This window comes from Gopherus evgoodei, chromosome 19 (genome assembly GCF_007399415.2).
Source record: "Gopherus evgoodei ecotype Sinaloan lineage chromosome 19, rGopEvg1_v1.p, whole genome shotgun sequence".
Classification (NCBI taxonomy): domain Eukaryota; kingdom Metazoa; phylum Chordata; order Testudines; family Testudinidae; genus Gopherus; species Gopherus evgoodei.
Window position 1 is genome coordinate 4,390,938 of NC_044340.1, and position 21,846 is coordinate 4,412,783.

A 21,846-nucleotide genomic window follows, 5' to 3' on the forward strand; every position below is an offset into this window, starting at 1 on the left:
ATCATTTACAATTCATTAACTACCGGATCTTTTAATTAACTATATCCTTAACCCATACTACTAACCCTCCCCCCTTTGATCGATTACATCTTGTACCATAAACAAAAGAACACAAGAAAATGACAAATGATTACATGTACTCATGCTAACTTTAAAGGAACATATTGTTTAGCTCGAAAGGCAGTCGTAGGCCTGAGAATGTAAACTTCTGACCCCACGCCATATTGCCAGTTACTTGGAGCCCTGCACCCCCCAACAGCGTCACTGTGGATAGTTCTCTGAAAACATCCAATGAATGTGCAGCGGCAGTCAAAAAAGCGAACAGAATGTTAGGAATCATTAGGAAAAGGATAGATAATAAAACAGAAAATATCATAATGCTGCTATATAAATCCATGGTATGCCCTACCTTGAATATTGCAGGCAGTCCTGATTGTCACGTATCCAAAAAGCAATATTAGAATTGGAAAAAGTGCAAAGAAGAGCAATGAAAATATTAAGGGTATGGAACAGCTTCTGTACTAGGAGAGACTAAAAAGACGGGGACGGTTCAGTCTAAAAATGAGACGACTAAAAGGAGATATGACAGTGGTCTATAAAAGCATGAATAGTGCGGAGAAAGTGAATAGGAAAATGTAATTTAACCCCTCACATAACACAATATATAGTGGTCACCTGATGAAATTACTAGGTATCAGGTTTAAAACAAACAAAAGAAAGTGTGATGAACTTGGAATGTTCTTAATGTTTGCTCTGAATACTGTGTTGGTGCCTCAGTGTCCCCTAAGCAGTTCTTAATATCTAGGTGGTGGAATAAGGGTGTGTGATTGCTGCAGAGGAAGGGGCCAGTGCACCTAAATGCCTGGCACTCTGTCTCCTAGCAACTGATGGCCTGGGCCCCTTCTCTGCAAAGGTGTCAGCTGAAGGTGTTGGAGACAAAGAGGTCAGGTGACCTCCTGGGCTGGGAAAGGAGCTGAGCAGAGAGGAGGGGCTGGGAGGGGTTGTTAGTCTGGAGCTGGCTGGGGACAAGGAGTGAAGTGCAGAAGTGGGGGGTCTGGCTCACTGCCCCCAAGAATGGACCCGGCCGAGGGGTCCGGTTCGCTGTATCTACAAGCTCTGTTTTAGACCCTATTCCTGTCATCGAATAAACCTCTGTTTTACTGGCTGGCTAAGAGTCACGTCTGACTGCAAAGTGGGGGTGCAGGACCCTGTGGCTTCCCCAGGACCCTGCCTGGGTGGGCTCGCTGTGGGAAGCGCACGGAGGGGCAGAGGATGCTGAATGCTCCAAGGAGAGACCCAGGAGGTGAAGACGTGTGAGCTTCTTGCCCTGAACAAGTCTGCTCCAAGGGAGAGGAGGCTCCCCAAAGTCCTGACTGGCTTGGTGGGGAGCAGTTAGAGAGCATCGCCCGGTGACTCCGTGACAGAAAGTACTTCACACAATCCCTAATCAACCTGTGGAACTCATGCAGGATAGGTTCCTCAATGGCTATAAGTCAAAGTGGTCAGGGATGCATGCTCTGGGGTGTCCCTAAACCTGCAACTCTCAGAAGCGTCTGGCTCTGGCCACTGTCAGAAACAGGATACTGTACTAGACGACCATTGGTCTGTCCCAGTATGGCTGTGCTTATGTTCTTAAAGGTAATAGTGTTGATTTAATATACTTAGACCTCTGTGAGGCATTTGACTTGGTACCACGCAACATTTTGTTTAAGAAACTAGAACAATACAAAAATATATATGGCACACATTAAATGGATTAAAATATTGCTAACTTGATAGGTCTCAAAATATAATTGTAACCCGGGAATGAGCACTGAGCAGATGTGTTTCGAGTGGAGTCTTGCAGGGATGTGTTTTTGGCCCTACGCTATTTAACATTTTTATCAATGACGAGGAAGAAAATATAAAATCATCACTGATAAAGTTGGTAGGTGACACAAAAAATTAGGGCAGTGGTAAATATTGAAAAGGACAGGTCACTAGTGCAGAGCAATTTGAATCGCTTGATAAATTGGGCACAAGCAAATAATTTTGTGTTTTAATATAGCCAAATGTAAACATTTACTTCTAGGATCAAAGAATATAGGCCATATTTACAAAATCGGGAACTCTATGCTAGGAAGCAGGGATTCGGAAAAAGTCTTGCAGGTTATGATGAGTAATCAGCCGAACATGTGCTCCCAGTATGAGGCTGTGGTGAAAAGGATTAATACAGTCCTTGAATTTATAAACAGGGGATTCTGAAGTATGACTAGAGAGGTTCTATTAACCCTGTATTTTGTACCCGTGCAATTGTTACTGGAATCCTGTGTCAGGTTCTGGCCTTCATAATTCAAGAAGGATGTTGATAAATTGGAAGGTGTCAGAGAAGAGCTACAAGAATGATTAAAGGATTGGAAAACCTGCCTGATGGTGATAGATTCAAGGAGCTGAGTTGATTTAGTTTACCAAAGGGAAGGTAAAGAGATGACCTGATCATGATCTGCAAGTACCTATAAAGAGAACAAATCTATATAATAAGAATCCAAGATTGTCGTTCTCCGTGTCACTCTGAAGCATAAAATGTCTGAGTCAGTGTGAAGTGAGGGAAAAAACTACAAGCATGGCTGAGACCTCTTTTTGTTCAGAATATCATGAAAACAAATTATCACTGGGATTCACAGTCTGTTACCATTCAATTTTTAAGTTCTCAGTCATTTTGATTTTATGAATTACACCCGTGCAACAGTAAGCCATGTATCTATGCCATGCCAAGAGTCCTAGATGGTTGTGATATCAAAGATAACTCACCAATCACTACTCTTATTCTACAGTAAATTTGCATGCAACAATTTCATTGGTTGTTCAAGGGAGACCACACGAATGGTGGATTGTGGGACCCAGCTACCACAGTTGTTAAAAACCACCCACACAGCTACACAGCCAGCACACACAATAACCCCAAACCATGGGCGGTGGGTATGAAAGGCTGAGGGAGGTTGTGCCTCCCCAAACAGCCAGGCATGGCCCCACCCATGCTCTGCCTCCAGGCTCCCCCCATCCTCCTTCCCACTTGCCGTGGCTCCAATCCCCCTGTGCAGTGGCCCCAGCTCAGGCTGAGGCCACACCACCTGCCCTCCTGGTGCTCCAGGGCTGGGGAGCCCAGTCTGGACCAAGGGCTGGTGGCTGCTGTAGGGGAGCTCTGGACTCTGGTGGGGGGTGTGTGTGCAGAAGGGGCAGGGTTGGGGACTAGTTTCCCCCAGTCAGCGATTCATGCGCCACCCATGCCCAAACACAAATAGCCCCTCATGGCAGCACACACCCATCATTCATCACCTGCACTGATATCCTAGCACAACCCCCCCAGACACAAATCAACACAACCAGCACACACAATAATTCAAAGATGCACAACCCCTCACCTCAGCACAACCCCTCACCTTCTTCCCCACCTGCACAAATCAACACCAATCTCTCAGCACAACACAATCCACACACTAATCAACACAACCTGCACGAATAACCGAAAACATCACTCTGAATCCTAGAATGACTGTTGAGTCGCTGTCAAGAGATGGAAAGAGCTACAAGCGTGGTTGAGAGCTCTTTGGGTTAGAATATCACCAAGGTCAGTCATCGCTGGGATGAGTGGTCTGTTGCTGTCCAGCTTTTAAGTTTCAAGCTATTTTCAGTTTTACATGTTTATACACATGACTTTACAAATTAACCTGTGCATCACAACTGGCTTCCAGCTGGCTTCCATTTGGCAATGGGCTCTTCAATCTAACAGCTAGACAAATTCAGACTGGAAATAAACCATAACAATGAGGGTGATTGACCAGCGGAAAAGCTGACCAAGGGCTGCGGTGGATTCTCCATCATCGGACATTTTTAAATCACAATTTTTTTTCTAAAAGCTCAGTTGTAGTTCAAACAGGAATTATCTGGGGGCAGGTCTGCGTTATGTCTGGAGGAAGACTGGATGATCACAATGGTCCCTGCTGGCCTTGGAATCCATTGAGACCGGTTTCTGGCCATCTAGGGTAGGTCTGAACGGCATTTTGGAGCGAGCCTCCCAGCCCCAATCGACAGACTTGGGCTAGTGGGACTCACTCAGTGCTCTCAAAATAGCTGAACAGACTTGCTGTGAAGTAGCCCCTCCCTTCCCTCACTCCCCAGGCTTCAGAGCCCAAGTTCCAGCCTGAGCCACAACTTCAATGCACAGTCTACACAGCTATTTTTAGAGCACTGGATCAAAGACTCATTCCAAAATGCTATGTAGACATACCTGTGGAGTTAAAGCTGGCAGTGAGTCCTGCAGAAGGGAATGTCAGACAGGTCCTGTGGCAGGGTGGATGGAGGGAGATGAGGCAGGACCAGCGAGGTCAGATTGAGTCCTGAGTGGAGAGAAGGCAGCTGAAGTCGTACAAATTGAGGAGCTCACCCAAAGAAAAAGTGTGAAATGAGAAGGGGAGGGGGCCAAGGACAGAGTCCTGTGGTGCCTGCGCAAAAAGCAGAAGAGAGGAGGAACCACCATGAGAGAGCCTATGGAGGAACATCCAGAGGAGAAGCAGTGATAAAAAATCAAGGAGGACAATTCAGGCCGTAGCTTGCTCCAAAGTCCAAAAATATTGGAGTCACCATAGGCCCCAAACATCCTCCTTTATCTGAAAGTCACTAATCTGCCAGCACTGTCAGCCTTGCCATTTCCAGAACCCCACCCCTGCCAAGATCCTGGTGCAGGCCTTAGCCATAGAAATCAGAGATATTCAATGACCTTTTCCAGCATCTCCCCCTGCCCCATAATGGGATTTCAATCTCCCATCACTTTCTCCAGCCTGCAGGGTCATTCACTCACATCTTAGAAACCTAGAGCCATAGGGTTAGAAAGGACCACAAGGGTCATCTAGTCTAACTCCCTGCCAAGATGCAGGATTTGTTGTATTTAACCCATCCAAGCCAGAAGGACATCCAGCCTCCTTTTGACAACCTCCAGTGAAGGAGCTTCCACCACCTCCCTAGGCGATCTGTTCCATTGTCCTACCCTGCTTACAGTTAGGGCATGGCTATGCTTGCAGATGTAGAGTGCTGTGAGTTAAACCCGCCTTCGTACAGCGCAGTAGGGAAAGCTCTGCAATCTGTCCACACTGACAGCGCACTGGCATGGCCACATTTGTGGCCCTTGCAGCAGCATTGGGAGCGGTGCATTATGGGCAGCTATCCCAGCATGCAATGACTGCAGTGTGCTTTTCAAATGGGGATGGTGGGGTGGAGTGTGACAGGGAGTGTGTTTTGTGTATGTGGGGGGAGAGAGTGGGTTTTTGGGGTGCTGAGAGTGTGTCAGCATGCTGTTTTGTAATTCAGACCCCTCTCCCCCTTGCCTCTCTCTCTCACTCACTCAAGGCAAACAGTAAATGGATATGCAGCCGGCTTCTCCAAAACGGAGCTTTGAAAGGGCATTTCTGCATTCCTGCAGCCGATTTCACAACAATGACGAGGGGCCACTTGACTTAAGGGGATTATGGGACTTTTCCGGAGGCCGATCACAGCACAATAATGCAACACCTTGTCCACTCTGGCGCTGTGGTGTTCCAGCAGGGGCGAAGCAAATGTTATTCCACTTGCCAAGGTGGAGAACCTGCAGCACTGTAGCTGCGGAGTCAGAGAGCTCTACGTATTTTGCCATTGTGGATGGGGAGTGAGCTAGGGTGCCCGGGGCTGCTTTATTGCACTGTAACTCGCAAGTGTAGCCAAGCCTGTAGTTTGAACCCATTGCCTTTCGTCCTGTCCACTGTGGCAAGAGCAAACAACTTTTCTCCATCTTTTTTTATGGCAGCCTTTCAAGTATTTGAAGATGACTATCATATCCCCCCTTAATCTCCTCTTTTCCAAACTAAAAATACCCAGTTCCTTCAGCCTCTGCTCGTATGATTTGTGTTCCATCCATTTGATCATCCTTGTTGCTCACCTCTGGATCTTTTCCAGTTTCTCCACATCCTTTCTATACAGTAGTGACCAAAACTGGACTCTGTACTCCAGCTGAGGCCTAACCAGCGCCGACTAGAGTGGTACTATCACCTCCCATGACCTGCATGCCTCTATAAATACAATCTAAAATTGCATTTGCTTTTTTGGTAACAGCATCACATTGTTGACTCATGTTGACTTCTCAGCAGTGCTGCTGTCAAGCCAGGTTCCCCTCATTCTGTGTTTGTGCATTTGGTTTCTCTTCCCTAAGTGTAGCACCTTACATTTGTCTTTGTTGAATTCATTTTGTTACCTATAGCACAGTTCTCCAATTTATCAAAATCCCTCTGAATTTTAGCTCTATCTTTCAAAGTGTTGGCAACCCTACCCACCCCCGAGCTTTGTGCCATCTGCAGATTTGATCAATATGCTGTCTGTTCCTACTCCAGGTCATTAATAGTGATGTTAAATAGCACAAGGCCCAGAACAGATCCCTGTGGAACCCCACTTGAGATATTTACAATCTGACATCATTCCATTTCTGGTTACTCTTTGTTTGAAGTTGTTTAACCAATTATGTATCCACTTAATGGTAGTTCCGCCAAGACTGTATTTCTCCATAGAAATGTGGGCTCCATTCTCCACTTTCCCTACTTTACATTTCTGTCCTTTATCCCTGTCCTCCACACATGTCTGCCGATTTCCCTTTTCTCCTACTGCCCTCTCCCCATCTCAATCATTTCTCTGTTCTTCTTTCCATCAAACATTTTCACTCACTCTTTATTCTCTCTCTCTCTTTTTCTCTCAATCTAGCTTCCCTCGCTCTCTCACTGGGTTCTCCTGTCTCTATAGCACTCTCTGCCCCTCTCCCCCTTTCCCAGTTCCAGTACTTTGTTGCCATGACACCTGACACAAGGAATAGCCCCTTTCTATAGCAGCAAGAGAAAGAGCCTTAGCTGGGAACAGATTGTCCAGCGTGGCTCTGGCGTGCTTCCCGTCAGCCACGACAAGGCATTTCTGCTGCTTCTCTCTGCCTTTCCTACACTGAATTTAATCTTTCTTTCTTTTCTTTTTGGCTCCTGACCTTCCTTCCCTGGCTGGTGAGCAGGTCAGTTATTGACACTGATTTTTACATTGAACTACACACCTGAGTGCCTTCCAACAGGAATTAATTCAGGGAAGTTCTATGGCCTCTGTTATAATGGAGGTCAGACTAGATAATCACAGCTGTCCCTTCTGGCCTTATCATATAAAAATACCACCTTAAGAAACAGAGATCCTTCCGCCAAGCTCTTTGACGACAGGTGTCTGAATGCAGCATTCCCACCCTGCTCCCCTCTGAATACTTAAAGGGCCAGAAACAGCTGTTCCCAGCGGCAGATTGATCACTTGAGCATTATATTAATGTTAGGTAATAAAGCAAGTCCTCACTCACCTCTCCAACACCCGAGGTTGCTGCGGAGTTGGAATATGGGCCCACAATTCTGTCAGAGACCAGACACAAATGCGTTGATCAACGGGCACACACTACCCCAAAAGCTTTAGAATAAGTGTGGCCCCTTTATTAGGGGTGGGCATCAATATTTATACACAGAAGTAAACAAAGTGATTAACAAAAGATAATGGTCATGCATAATCAATCAAGATTTTACAGGAAGAGCAAGTTTAACAAGTAAATGCATAGAGATAAAGGCTAATGGCTACTTGAGGAAGGGGGTGTCATGAGTAGTTTGCAGGTCAGTGCTTTGTTCAAAAAAGGTTCAGAAAGGATTATGCAGAGACGGCCAGTCTGGGTGTTTTTTTGCTCCAAAGTTCACCAAAAGTTTAGACCCAACATTCCTCCATTTGTAGCTTTGAGATAACTATTAATCAAAAAGCTACACCCTATTTCAAGATCTCAAGGGCCGCTTGGCAATTTCAGCCTGGGCCAATTCGAAGAGAGTAAGGCTTTTAGCTGAAGTGGGAAAAGAATAAACTGACTTACATGAGTTTATGAGGGAGGGGACACACTGAATACAGCAACACAGTATTATAAGGACTACCATGGCCCCAACAACACCCACCAAGAGGTTTTTAACCCACCCAAATCCGGGCAGCCAATTCCATAAGGCTCCCCACCAATCATAAGGTGGCTGGCCAGAGGAGTAGTTTTTAGCCATTTCCCTTAGGTGTTTGGTACGTTGAAAAGTGTCAGAGTAGGTGTCATTTACAAAAACACAGCATTCTTCATTTATGAGGGCGCAAGTTCCTCCCTGGGCTGCTAACATCATATCTAAAGCCATTCTGTTTTGCAAAGCCAACTGGCGCAGCTGGGACATTTCCCCGGCCTGGTTTTCAAATAGGGTTGCAGTTTCATTGGTCAAAGATTCTAATAGTCCCTGTAGACGGATGATAGCACCCTTCAAGCTAGTGTGACCAGCCCACCGCTGCCAGGACAAACCATCACGGAGATTAATATCTCTGTCAGTTTCACGGATGTTACGAACGTGGGGAAAATGAGGGGGGGTGAGGGAGATCCGAGAAGGCGGTGCTAGCCATGCCAAATAACATGACCCTGCCCAATCAGGGGAGAGGAAATAATAAGCCTTGGGCCCGCACACCCAGTATGTTCCATATAATGCGTTTTGGGTATTCCATTTCTCAAAGTAGGAGGTAACCCACCGCCCGTTGTACCACTGTTCCCCTGGTAACGCAGAGGGGTCGTTGTGTGAACTGCAGAGGCACAATTTGGTAGTGTTGTCCTCAAAGGGCAGTGTAGTACTGCTTGAGCAGTTGTAGAAGGCAATTGTGTATCCTTTAACAATTAGTTGGACACCCTCGAGCTCTGAGCAGGGCTTTTTAAAAACTGACTGTGAAAACCTGCCCCTCCATGAAAAAGTTGAAAAGGTTGGATCGGGGTGAGGGATCCACATATGGGATAAGTGGGATGCGCAAGGCTTGAAGCCAAGATTTTTACTAAAGGCGGTGCCATTAAAATATATGTTGCATTTACTTGTTCCCACAAAAGTTGACCCTTTTTCTTTAACAAAACACAGTGATCCTGTTTGATTGGTTACCCTGAGATATTTGTTAATTGGCACTTCTGTTTTGTCCCATGTAAGATTGGGTTGGACTGGATCTTTTATTCTAGTCGGTGGCATCCAAGTCATATTAGCAGTGGTTAGGGGAATGGGTGTGAAGGGGAGTCCCTGTGCTGCATTTACTGGAAATTGAGTACATACCCAGCAATCACTTCTATTTCCTAAAATACGAGTTTTAACCTCATGGGAATATCTAATAAAAGCATTATCTTCATAAGCAGAAAATAAACTGAAAAAGCATAAAAAACATACAGTTGTCAAAATAAAGGGTCCTCTCATTTTTTTCGAGTTAATTTAAGTCTAATGTCTGAGAGAGGTAAGCTGGTCCACTGGTCGAAGGCAGTGTCCTCAGTGGTGACAAGAGCTGCTGGTCCGTCACTGTGGTCCACTACGGCTGGCTTGACGTGGGAGTGGTGGATCCAAGATTTGCGTCCTTCCAGGAACACTGCAGTCTGGGTTGTCAAAAGAACCTGGTGGGGTCCAGTAAACCTTGGCTGGAGGGTGTCGTCACGAACGAACTTTTGGCCCAGACGAAGTCCCTGGTTGGAACGGGTGGATTTGTTCCTCCAGCGGCACGGTCTGGGAAAACTGCGAGGCTTTCCAAAGGGTACGGAGGCGAGCCTGTAGGGAGAGAAACTGACACGCAGTCATATGATCCCCTCCCAATAGTGAAACATCAGCACGTGGTAGCGCCCCGCCTTTGAAAGGGGGGTGTCCATAGAGCAGTTCAAAGGGGGATAATCCCAATGCGCGGGTTGGGCGAGTACGAAGGTGAAACAGGACCAAGGGAAGTACCTGAGGCCACTTTAATCCTGTTTCCTGACAGTATTTAGCCAATGTAAACTTAAGTTCCCTATTCATACGCTCAACTTTCCCGCTAGACTGGGGGTGGTAGGGTGTATGAAAGGAGTGTGAAATGCCCAGTCCTTGTTCTAAATGGCCAAGGACATGACCAGTAAAGTGAGGTCCGCGATCTGAGTCGAGCACAAGAGGGATGCCAAAACGGGGTACAATATCTCTAAGGAGAATCTTCGCCACTGTGGCAGCAGTACAATTAGCAGTAGGAAAAGCTTCGACCCAGGAAGTCAGAGGGCAAACCAAAACAAGGAGGTGCTTTTTTCCAAAAGCCTTTGGCATATCTGCAAAATCAATTTGAAGATGTTGAAATGGAGCAGCAGGCGGAGGTCTTCCACCCTTAATTTTGTTTAAGAGGTGGAGCAGGTCCATTACGCTGACATGTGCTGCATGCTTTCACTATTGATAGGCAATAGGGTTGAATGCCTGGAGCATACCAAAAGCGAGCGATAGTGTCCACGAGGGCGTGCGTGCCGTAGTGACCCCCTTTATCATGGTGCCAGCGAACTGCCACAGGGTATGTGGAGCGAGGGAGGCAGGCTCGGCCATCTGGCATAAGCCAGGTCCCTTTGACCAGAGTGGCCCGAGGCTTTCCCATGATTTTAGTTCAGCAGCGGGTACTGGTACGGGGTGCGGTGGAGTAAAGGAGGAGGTTGCAATAGCCAATGTGGGCATGGCTAAAGGTAAGGTGGCAGCCTTCTTGGCGGAGGCGTCAGCCAGGGCATTCCCACGGGTAACGGGGCTGCTATCTTTAGTATGGGCCCGGCAGTGAACTACAGCCAGGACGGAGGGTTTTTGGAGGGCGTCCAAAAGCTTGTGGATGAGGGGGAGGTGCTGAATGGGTTTACCGGCAGCTGTCTGGAAACCTCGAACTTCCAGAGGTGGATATGACAATGCACAACTCCAAAAGCATATTTGCTATCAGTAAAAATGGTAACGGTCTTACCAGCGGCCAACTGGCAAGCTCGGGCCAGGGCATAGAGTTCAGCGGCTTGGGCTCCCCAGTTGCCTGGCAGTGAGGCGGCCTCTTGAATGTCCCATTCAGAGGTGACAGCATAACCAGTGAAACGCTTGCCATCAACATAGAAGGAGCTTCCGTCCGAGAAGAGGATGCAATCGGGGTTGTCCAGTGGCACGTCAAACAGGTTGTCTCTTATCTGTAAGATGCTGGAAACTACTTCCACACAGTCGTGCTGGTCCTGGGGGACTGGCAGGTCAGGAAGCAAGGTAGCTGGATTAAGGGGTCCACACCTTTCAAAAATTAGGTTAGTGTCTTCTAAGAGTTCGGCCTCTAGCTGTTGCTGACGATGGGCCGAAAAGACTTGGGTTGTGCCCCTACGCAGAAGGGCTGACAAGGCATGAGAGGTCCAAACCGTGGTAAAATGACCCAGGGTTAGGCTCTTTGCCTTTGTGATCAGCAGGGCAGCTGCTGCCAGAGTCCGGGTGCAGGATGGGGTTCCCTGAGCGACAGGGTCGATTTGCTGAGAGTAAAAAGCAAGCGGGAAATGGTGGGGCCCGCTCAGCTGGGTAAGGACACCACTAGCAATTCCGCCTCTCTCGTGGACAAAAAGGTGAAAGGGTTTGCTGTAATTGGGGGGGCGGAGAGACATGGAGGAGGCCACACTGTCCTTGAGTAACTGAAAGGCTTGAATAGTGTCCGGGGACCACTGCAAAGGGTCAGGAGCAAGGTTAGCAGTGAGTCGGTGGAGCGGTTTGCTTAACTCCCCGCAGGACGGCAACCAGGGGCGACAGAAGCCAATTAATCCTAAGAAACCTCGAAGTTGTTTCTTGGTGTTCGGTAGAGGGCAGTTTTGAATAGTCTTTATGCGGGCTGGGTCCATCTGTCTTCCTTCTGGGGTTAACAGGAAGCCCAGATATCGGACCTTCTGTGAGACCCACTGAATCTTTTTAGGGTCTACCTTGTGGCCTCTGGTGTGTAGGTATAATAAAAGTGCCTTACCATCGATGCGGAGGGCAGCTTCTTCGCGATTACCTAATAGGATGTCATCTACGTATAGGACCAATGTGGATCCCTGCGGACTGGTGAAACCTTCCAAGTCGTGGCGGAGGCACTGGCTGAAAATCGTGGGGCTGTCTCTGTAGCCTTGAGGAAGTCGTTGCCAGACATAACTTTGTCCCTCCCAGGTGAAACCAAAGAGATACTGAGAGTCTGGGTGCACAGGAATGCTGAAAAAAGCTGATTTTAAGTCAATAACAGTGAACCACTCAGCATCCCAGGGGATTTGGCTGATGATAGTAGCTGGGTCAGGAACTACTGCATGAAGAGGGACCACATACTGATTAACAACTCGTAGATCCTGTACAAAGCGCCAACGAACAGGGTCTCCGTCCTTTTTAGGAGGCTTTTTGACAGGCAGTATAGGGGTGTTACAGGGAGTGCGCTGAGGGCGGACTAGCTTTTGTGCAATGAATCCCTCAATAATGGGGCGGATGCCCTCCCGGGCTTCCAGCGACAGGGGGTATTGAGGGACTGACGGGGGGGTTAAGGAAGGCTTTACCTGAATCCTTACGGGCTCTGCCGAAAGGAGCAGGCCAACATCAGTGTCAGAAATTCCCTAGAGGGTTGAAGGCAAGTCAGTGAGGTCAGGGGAGAGAGAGGGGGGTGTTTCCCAATTACCCTGAGTAGGGGCCGAATCTCCTAACACTGTCATCAATAATCCTACCCCTTCAGGAGTGCAGGTTAAAGTAGCCTCAAGCTTACAGAGTAAATCCCGGCCCATCAAAGGGATCGGACAAGCTGGGGAAAAAAGAAAACGGTGAGAAAAACATTTATCAGCATAAATAACATTCAAAGGCAAAGTGAGTCCCAGAGACTGTGGGTTGCCCTCCACCCCAGTCGCAGTTTTAACCTCAGAGGATAGCCAGGGAGAGGGGGCATGATTTAAAAGAGAGAAAGTAGCCCCAGTATCAATGAGGAAAGAGACAGGCAGTCCCTGGACTGAAAGGGTTAAACGAGGCTCTTCGCTGGGAGGAGAGAAAGTGAGAAAGGAGCCGGCTAAAGACATTAAGGAAATAAGACCATCACATTGTTTGCCTTCGCCCCCGGGGTACCGTCATTGAGGAGGCTGAGTTTGCTGCGGCTGCTGCTGTTTTCCATAGTTGATCCAGGCCTGGGGGATGGGCTGAGCTGGTGGTGCAGGGGTGTATTCCTCACTTGTGTAAGCATCTGCGGATGCAGCCAGACCTTCTGGGCGTCCCCAGGGGCATTCACGTTTAAAGTGACCAGGCTGTCCGCACTGAAAACAATTTCCTGATGGCTGGGGTCGCCAGGACCCTCTTCCCCGGGCACCCTGGAATCCCCTGCCACGGCCACGGCCTTTGCCTCGAACACCACCGTGAAAAGCTAAAGCCATCAGCTTATATTCTTCCTTTTTCTCTTTCTTTTTACTACTTTCCCTTTCTTTCTCCCAGGCAAAATCAGCTACTTCCAACACTGAAGTGACTGACTCACCTCCCCAACCAGGGCGAAACTTTAAGAAGTAATCCCTTACAGGGGGCACCGACTGATTCACAAAAAATGAAATAAGAGTAGGGTGGTCTGCTTCTCTCTCAGGATCCATCTGAGTGAACATTCGGGCCCCCTCCAATAGCCTCGACCAGAACTTTCTGGGCGGCTCATCAGATTCCTGCCGAATCTGCATGAACTTAGCCTGATTAGGCGAGCGGCGAGCCATTTCCTTGAGTCTCTCTAACAATCGCTCTCTATCTGTTCGCAGCTGAGTCAGCCTTAGCTGAGTCCAGTCTAGGGGATTCCAGCCAGCGGCCAGATCCCGCCTATCCATCCAAGTAACATTAGCTGCATTGCTATCTCCCCATGTCCTTTCTGCCATCCACAATCTACTACGTCTTCTCCAGTCAAAACTCTACTTAACAACTGATCCACATCCGTATAAGTAGGATTATAACTTAAAAACAATCTTTCTAGAAGTTCTATGATCTTTCGGGGATTTCCCCAAAAGACCCTGACAACTGTCCCCACTCTTTCAAATCCCATTCTAGCCATCCTTTATATTCCACAATACTAGCATGTTGCAATTGTCCATCATTGCTCATATAAGGTTGATCGTGCACCTGTAAAGGCATCTCTATAACCATACTTTTATTATTCGCAAGAGATTTGACAGAGACATCCTCTAGGCTATCCTCAGGGGGGGGCATGCACCCTGCTGTACCTGCTTGGACCTAAGCCTAGTAACTACTCCTCCCGAGGTTGGCCCCTCCAATTCCTCCTCATCCTTCTGCACAAATTCCAATCTGGGATCCTGCAGATTCCCCTCTGCTACAAGGAGAGAGTTCCCCTGCGGAGGAGGAATAGGGGCAGGTGCAGAGGGGACCAGCTGACGAGTCAAAACACGCCGTGGTCTACACCCTTCATCGAAATAACCTGGAGGGGGTTCACTCTCGGGAGAGTACCTGACTGCCATAATTTTTAAAGATTTCCACAGCTCTGCTGCTGTGTCCCAACAAAACCAGTAACATAACTGTCCCGGATGGTCTTTTTCGATCTGGCTCTTTACTCCTCTTAAGGCAGCCTGCTCGAAAGAGCCATACGAAGGCCACCTCATCTCCGAGTCGGCCAATACCGCGGTATACCCAGTCCAATTCCTTACACATAGTGTGTACAACTTCTTCCTAGACATTCCTGTCTGTACTGGGAGTTTCCCTTCATTCCATAACTTATTTACAATCCCCAACGGACTCTCAAGAGGCACTCTAGTCCCTTGACCCATGGTGTCTGACAGGAGCCCTCCAACTGGCGTTTACCCTGCTGTCCAATACACGACCTCTCAATATTGAATTGGCTAGGAGAAATCTCCTGTGGCGCCTTGCCAATTCATATATGAGTGGTCTGACCACTGGACAGAGGTACCGCACCAGAAGGAATCCCGGACGAGCCCCCAAATTGTTAGGTAATAAAGCAAGTCCTCACTCACCTCTCCAACACCCGAGGTTGCTGCGGAGTTGGAATATGGGCCCACAATTCTGTCAGAGACCAGACACAAATGCGTTGATCAACGGGCACACACTACCCCAAAAGCTTTAGAATAAGTGTGGCCCCTTTATTAGGGGTGGGCATCAATATTTATACACAGAAGTAAACAAAGTGATTAACAAAAGATAATGGTCATGCATAATCAATCAAGATTTTACAGGAAGAGCAAGTTTAACAAGTAAATGCATAGAGATAAAGGCTAATGGCTACTTGAGGAAGGGGGTGTCATGAGTAGTTTGCAGGTCAGTGCTTTGTTCAAAAAAGGTTCAGAAAGGATTATGCAGAGACGGCCAGTCTGGGTGTTTTTTTGCTCCAAAGTTCACCAAAAGTTTAGACCCAACATTAACATAAGACAATTCTATGTTGTGGTTTCTGTACCCCTCTGCACAGGGGGACCAGAACAGGGGGGGCAAGGGGCGATGGCCCTCCCACTTTTCACCATGGACCCAGCTCCCTGCCCCTCCACTTCCCCCCAAGGCCCCGTCCCCTGACCAGGACAGAAGCTCTTACCCCAGCAAGGGTATGAGTGGCCTGGGGTGCCCAGGCAGCTGTGGGAAGATGTGGATCCTCCACCTTCCCTGGACAGGGGGTCCGGGGAGGTGGGGACACAGGTTGGAGGCTGCTCTCAGGCTCCCCCTCACCAGGCAGATGGAGGGACCTGGGTTCCCTGCCTGGCTATGGCTTCCAGCTTGACCATTGGGCCAGGCCTCGGTGTGGTCACCCCTGCCCCTGCAACAGCAAAGAGGGATTTACCTGTGCTTGACCTGCTAGAATTAGACATTTAATACCCGGGAGTCAGAGGAAGGCCCCTCACTTCAGCCTCATCTAGATGAGCAGTTAAAACGAGAGAGGAAGTTTGTGCTCTCTGTAGGAGATGGATGCCACAGGGGTCTTATCTGGTTCCATCTCATTAAAATATTCAATTATTTTTCTTTCTGGTTGACATATTTTTCTTTCTGGATGCTGCTCTCCATTAACCCCACATGGATTTTAGAGTGTTGCTTCTGTTTTACACCAGTGTGACTGCGAGCAGACTTTTGTCCCTTGCTTCACTATTTCCAGATTTCCTCTAGGACCGATTCATTGCAAAAAGACAAAGTCCTAGGACGTCCTACAGGTGCGTACAGTAGGCTCCTAGGCCAGATGTTCCAGAGAGCTCAGCTCCCAGTTAGGCACCAAAGGAAGTGTCTCCATGTTGAGTGCTGAGCATTTTTGAAAATCTGGCCCCAACTGCAGATACAGAGGGCTTGGAAGTCTGGCCCCATGTCTCAGCCCTTCAGCACCCACCCTGGTGCCAGGATCTGCAGCACTCAGCGCTCTTCTAGAGCCATGAGGCAGTAGGGGGCGGTCTGCACACATTTCACTCCATGGTCATGTGGTTTACTGACTGTTACAACCATGGATTGAATTAATAACTAGTTTCCCCACTAGTTCTTGGAGGCAGTTGCTTTAACCTGAGTCCATGCTGCTGGATGGACCCCAATGGGTTTTGAAAATCAGTGAAACAGGGAAATATTTTCCCCTGCCATTCCCAGCACAATGATTAAGCGGTGGCTGTAGAGTAACAGTTCTGGCCCAGGTTCTGTGCCAGCTGCATGGTGCCCTGGCAGAAGGTCCATCCAGGAGGAGACTTTGGCAGTAGAAAACAGCACTAGCCCGGCCAGGACAGGGACAGACAGAGCAGCCGGGGGATGGGCTGATCTATTACCGAGAAACACCTTTGTGGACAGTGCATGTTATTTTCTTGCATAAACAAGAGTGACTGTGTAAAGGTAACTCTCCCTTCTGCCCAGCCTGCAGGGCAGGACCCTGAGGGACCCACTCCCGCTGGGGTGACCCTCTGGAAAGACAGCAGCAGCAGTGGCACTGCCTGTCCTGCCTAGGGCAAGGCCACTTCTGGGCCAAATCAGTGCAGGGAGGTGTAACTTACACCATCGGTGCAGGTGGAAGCAGAGGTGACATGGGGAGCAGGATGTGGGGTCACATGCCCCCCCTCGATTGCTTGGTCACATGATATGGCTGGGCTCACTCCCTGCAGAGCAGTTGAGCCCAGGAGCTGGAGCAAGGGAACAGCTGAGAGCTGTAGGGAGGGGCTGCTGCTTTCCAGGAGGGTGGGGGGGGGGGGTTGGCATGACTTGAGCTATTCCGGGGGTTTGCCCTCCCCAATCCCCCCATCAGCAGGCACAGGTTATCTATGGTAGGAGTCTAGCCTGGGAGCCAACTGCCTGTGGAGTTAGCTGATCCGACTCGCACAGATTGGTGTTGTGACTCAGAGGCACAGCTGCCTGATATTAGTGAGGCTCAGAGGAGATGCATGGGAGACGGGGTATGTGGGGTTATGTGCTCCCCCAGATTTGCTGCTTGGCTTGTACTAAGCATGCTCACATGGACAGAGCACGCTCAGTAACGCTGCTGAAGCCAGCTGCTCTCATTCTGTCCCCCTCGATCCTCTACTCCCCACTATCCGCAGACACAAGGCCTCGGGCAGGCTGCAGCCGACATAGACTGCGGCACCCTTGAACCTGCGTCTCCACTGGTGTTGGAGCTGTTTGTCTCCAGCCAGTGCCAGGATTGTAGGGTTTAGTTCACGTGTGATGAAAATCCTTTAAAGAAGGACCGAGAGACATTTTGTTTTGCCTGATCCAAGTCCTGCCAAAAGAATCACTAGAGTGAGACCAGAGAGCCCCAGAGCAAGGCTCTGACTGCCGAGCTGCTCTGACACTAGCAGGGAGCACCCAGCTCCAGGATGCATGGAACACACGGGAAAGTTGGCACTCGGCCCTGGGGAGTGAGGCTTCAGCACACACATGCATTTGGTGAAGCAGGTGCCAGAGCAGAGGTGGAAGGGGTGTGCTAAGGCAGGGTCACTGGAGAACACCTGGGACAGAGGTATTGGACCCCCAGCCCCTTTTCTCTCTCTTGCACTGAGCACTGTGTTCGGAGACCAGCCAGATCGAAAGCAGCACAAACGCCGCTTCGAGGCTTCTCAGAGCCATGTGCAGCGTGGCAGCGGGTTGAGAGGGGCTCGGTCAGGGAAATGGCTCTAGCTGGGGCTCAGCAGCCAGGCCTCTGGCAACATTTGTCCACTGGCTGCTCCATAACCCCCCCCCCCCGAGGCCCCATGAGCTGTACACATCCAGAGGTGCTTTGGGTTTTCAGAGCAGTGGCCTCCTGACTAATGGGTGTGACTGGCCCTGCAGATTTTCATGGGGACAGCAGTGTGTTTTCTTCTGACGGGCACCCTATAACAATATGCACCTACATGCATACATTCCTGGTAATCCTGTAAGTGCAAGGTCACCAAGGGAAATTTCTCTCTGCTTCTTTGTTCCATTGCCTGGTTTCGGTGGAGATGATTGGAGTTGGATTTTTTTGCAATCACTGCGCTGTGAGCCTAGTACAACAACTCTTAAAAGAGCCTTAAGGAACCATTCAATGGAACAGAGGAGGCTTGGTGCTGAAATCAGCTTGAAATGCAGAACACCATCAACTGGAGTCCACAGCTTACTGATTACATCCCATCAAGCTTTTGGTGAACGGGACTGGAGTTAGGGACAATAACTAATACACGTATGTTCTGCTTCAGCTGGGCCCCTTGTGGAATTTCTCTTCAGCTGCACAGACCTTGATCCTGCATTAGATCTTCCTTCCCCCAACGATGGAAGTACTGGCTACAACTCAACTTAGCTGCTAACCCAACACTCTGTGCAGCCCCTGAGTTATTTTGCCATGTGGCTGCTCTGACTGAAATGATCTAGCTCAAGAGCAGATCTCTAGAGGTAACATTTAAGTTCAAATCCAGCCCTGGAGTTACGTCTACACTGCAATCAGAGGTGTGACTGCAGTATGGGTAGCCCCCCAGTGTTCAGGTCTAGCTTGAAAAAAAATAGCTATGAGGCTGTGGCAGCACACCCAGGACCTTGGGTACGTACTTGGTGACTAGCCCATGCCGCTGCAGGTTCACTGCTATTGATGTTCCAGTGTACTAGCGAAAGCTAGCTCCGGTACGTCTGCAAATGCTGCAGTCATGCCTCTGATTGCAGCAACGGCAGACCTTAGAGCCCAGAGCACCTGTGGGAGGAGGGACCTGAACTGGAGTTAACCCCTTATTCACCGGGCCCTGGCTGTCGCAGGGCAACCAGACAGGCCCTCCGCCAGTTTAGCACTGGCCCAGCAACCTTGCTGTACGATATGCATTGTAGAGCACTGTCTTTAAAATGGGCCCCTGGAATTGCAGGGCTCTCCTTGTGCTAGTTGCCCATTGCAGTCATTAACCTTCCCTTTCTTGCTAAGTCTTGGCTCCTTGCCTTTTACATGGGGAGGCTCTCCTGGCCTCTCTCCTGTCACTGTGTTTGGCTGAATGGTGATGAGCTCATACATCATCCCACTCCAGACACACAAGTTCTAGGTAATTAACTTGGTAGTGTAGCAGCCCTTCACATTGCTGACATTGTGCCATGGGTGCCGAGGGACTGAAAGGTCAGGCAGGCTGTGCCTCCCGCCAAAGCCTGAAGCTGTTTTGCCTTGCCAAAGGTGGGGGAAATGATTTGGAGACTTCCTCATAATGGTGTCTGGGAGGCTGACCTCGCCCATCAGCCTGCCTCAAACATGCCAGTCAAGGGTGCGATTCTCAGAGACAGTGTTCTAAATGTGCATTTAAGAGCAGCAGCGCAAGGATTACACCCACCAAAACATTGGAAACTGTGTGTAACAGTGGATTAGCCGAGGCTGAGGTGTGTCTCTTTGAACTGTGTTCTTTAGGGCTGATCTCGCTTTTCTTAATTGGCTAATTCATGTTTGGCTCATTTGTTCTCATTTGGCAGGGGATTTTGTCCTAGCTGCTGTGCGGGTTTGTGGCTAGCTATTTAATCTGGTAACCCATCAATAGAAACGAGCATTTTAAAACAACATGGAAAATATTTTCTGAACAAAGCGAGCACCATTTAAAAGAATAATCTGCATGTCCTGCTTGGCTGCAGTAGTCATAAAATTATTAATAATGCCTAGCTCTTATCTAGTGTTCTTCTTCAGTAGATCTCAAAATACTTCACAATATTTCATCTTTAGAGGATCATCTGAAGGGGGTATTTCCTAGTTGCAGGGTAGGGAATTCTGCAATAAAGTCAAATATTGCCACGTGGCAGTCATTGATGTTTTAGTGCCACACACTGCATGTTCATGATGGACTCTGGCAGTGAAGCGAGTGCAGTGCTAGCTCACGCTCTGTAGGGAACGAGCCTGCATTGACAATGAGATAGATGGACTGGAGTACTTAGCAGAGCGTTTCCACCTCCAGCCTCTGCAGGCCAGATTCCCTCTCGCTCCACACACACACACAGCTGTAAGTGCAGTCGGAAGGAGGTGTCTGCATACTTGGAGTGCAGATTTTGGCCCAATGACTGAGGTGTAGACGTACCCTGAGTGATGGCTAGGAGCATGCTCGGTACCACTGGCTTGTCGGAAACTCTGTGGAGCTTGAGCAAGCTTATAGCAGTTGATGCACAGGAAGCTCTGTGGGGAGGGAGCATGCTCAGTGCCGATGGACTGTTCAGAGAGTTTCTCAGCAAGCCTCTACTAAACAGCATTTTCTAGATGCTTATAACTTAGCCAAATCTAGGTGGGTTTTCATGAGGACAGCAATAGGCACCTCCCTGACCCCAGGACTTACAGTTACGTGTTCAGCCCTAACTTTTTTATTTACCCCGAGCTTAACGGTGTTTAATCTTAACATTGTCCTCATTTTCTAATTGAACTTCCTTGGTTTGTTTAAGGCAAAAGAGGTCAGGCCCAGTTCTATCTTAGCTCCTATTTTATTTATTTGATTAATGGAAGGCACTGATATTGCACTTGTCACTGTGAGGGCTGTGCAAATGTCTCCTAAGCGGCCTAGCCTTGTACATGTTAATGCACATCCTTTTGCAGTCTTAACTCTAGAGGATGCTACCACCACGACAGTTAAAATAAATCATTTCACTACCCACCATTGAAAGGCAGACACCTCTGGGGTGGACTATGGCTGTGACTGCTCACCTGTGCACCAAGACATTGCACAGCATTGTAGGATCAGAAGAGAGGTCCAGTTATATGTGACAGTGCAGTTCTACAGCATGCACCTGCCCCAGGCTGTTAAAGGCAGTGGGAAAGATGAAGGTTTGTTCTCCATCAGGCAACCATCAGGGGAGGGATGGCTCAGTGGTTTGAGCATTAGTCTGCTAAACTCAGGGTTGTGAGCTCAAACCTTGAGGGGGCTACTTGGGGTAAAAATCTGTCTGGGATTGGTCCTGCTTTGAGCAGGGGGTTGGACCTAGGTGACCTCCTGAGGTCCTTTCCAGTCCTGATATTCTATGATTTTATTATCAGAGGAGTAGCTATGTTATTCTGGATCTGTAAAAGCAGCAAAGAATCCTGTGGCACCTTATAGACTAACAGACATTTTGGAGCATGAGCTTTCGTGGATGAATACCCACTTTGTCGGATGCATGCTGATATGGTTTTATTAGCACACTGCCAGGTCTCTCTGACTCGCTGGAGCTGCTGTGTGTGCACAGTGTCTGAAATGGTAGAGCACCGTGAATTGTGGGGCTAATGGCTTTGTTAGTATGTGTAGAATATTCCAGCTGCTAGCTATACCCATTGGGGTAGGCCCTCTACCGCCCTACCTCAATACTGTGTATCCCAGCCTTTGTATCCAAGACCACTGGCAGCAGGTTCGCTGACGGTTCCTGGATGTCTAGACCTGGGTTCTTTATGTAGCCCTGACAGAGAACACATTGATTAAAAAAATTAATTCAGAGCTGCTCCTTGGGGAAGTCTGTCCCGCTTCGTGTGGCTCAGTTTTCTGTCCACAGTCCACTGGAGGTAGTGTGCACTAGTGGCTAGAGAAGGGCACTGGAGTCAGCAGTGCTTCACTGTTTTGTTGTGTCCTGAGGCAAGAATGTCACTTCTCTGCTT

General features: G+C 48.7%; 1 protein-coding gene across 1 annotated transcript in view; it reads left to right on the forward strand.

The window, feature by feature from the left end:
* HEPACAM (hepatic and glial cell adhesion molecule) overlaps nt 1-21,846 on the forward strand; it is a 72,586-nt gene that overhangs the window by 12,732 nt on the left and 38,008 nt on the right. The gene's annotated exons all lie outside the window — the stretch shown is intronic.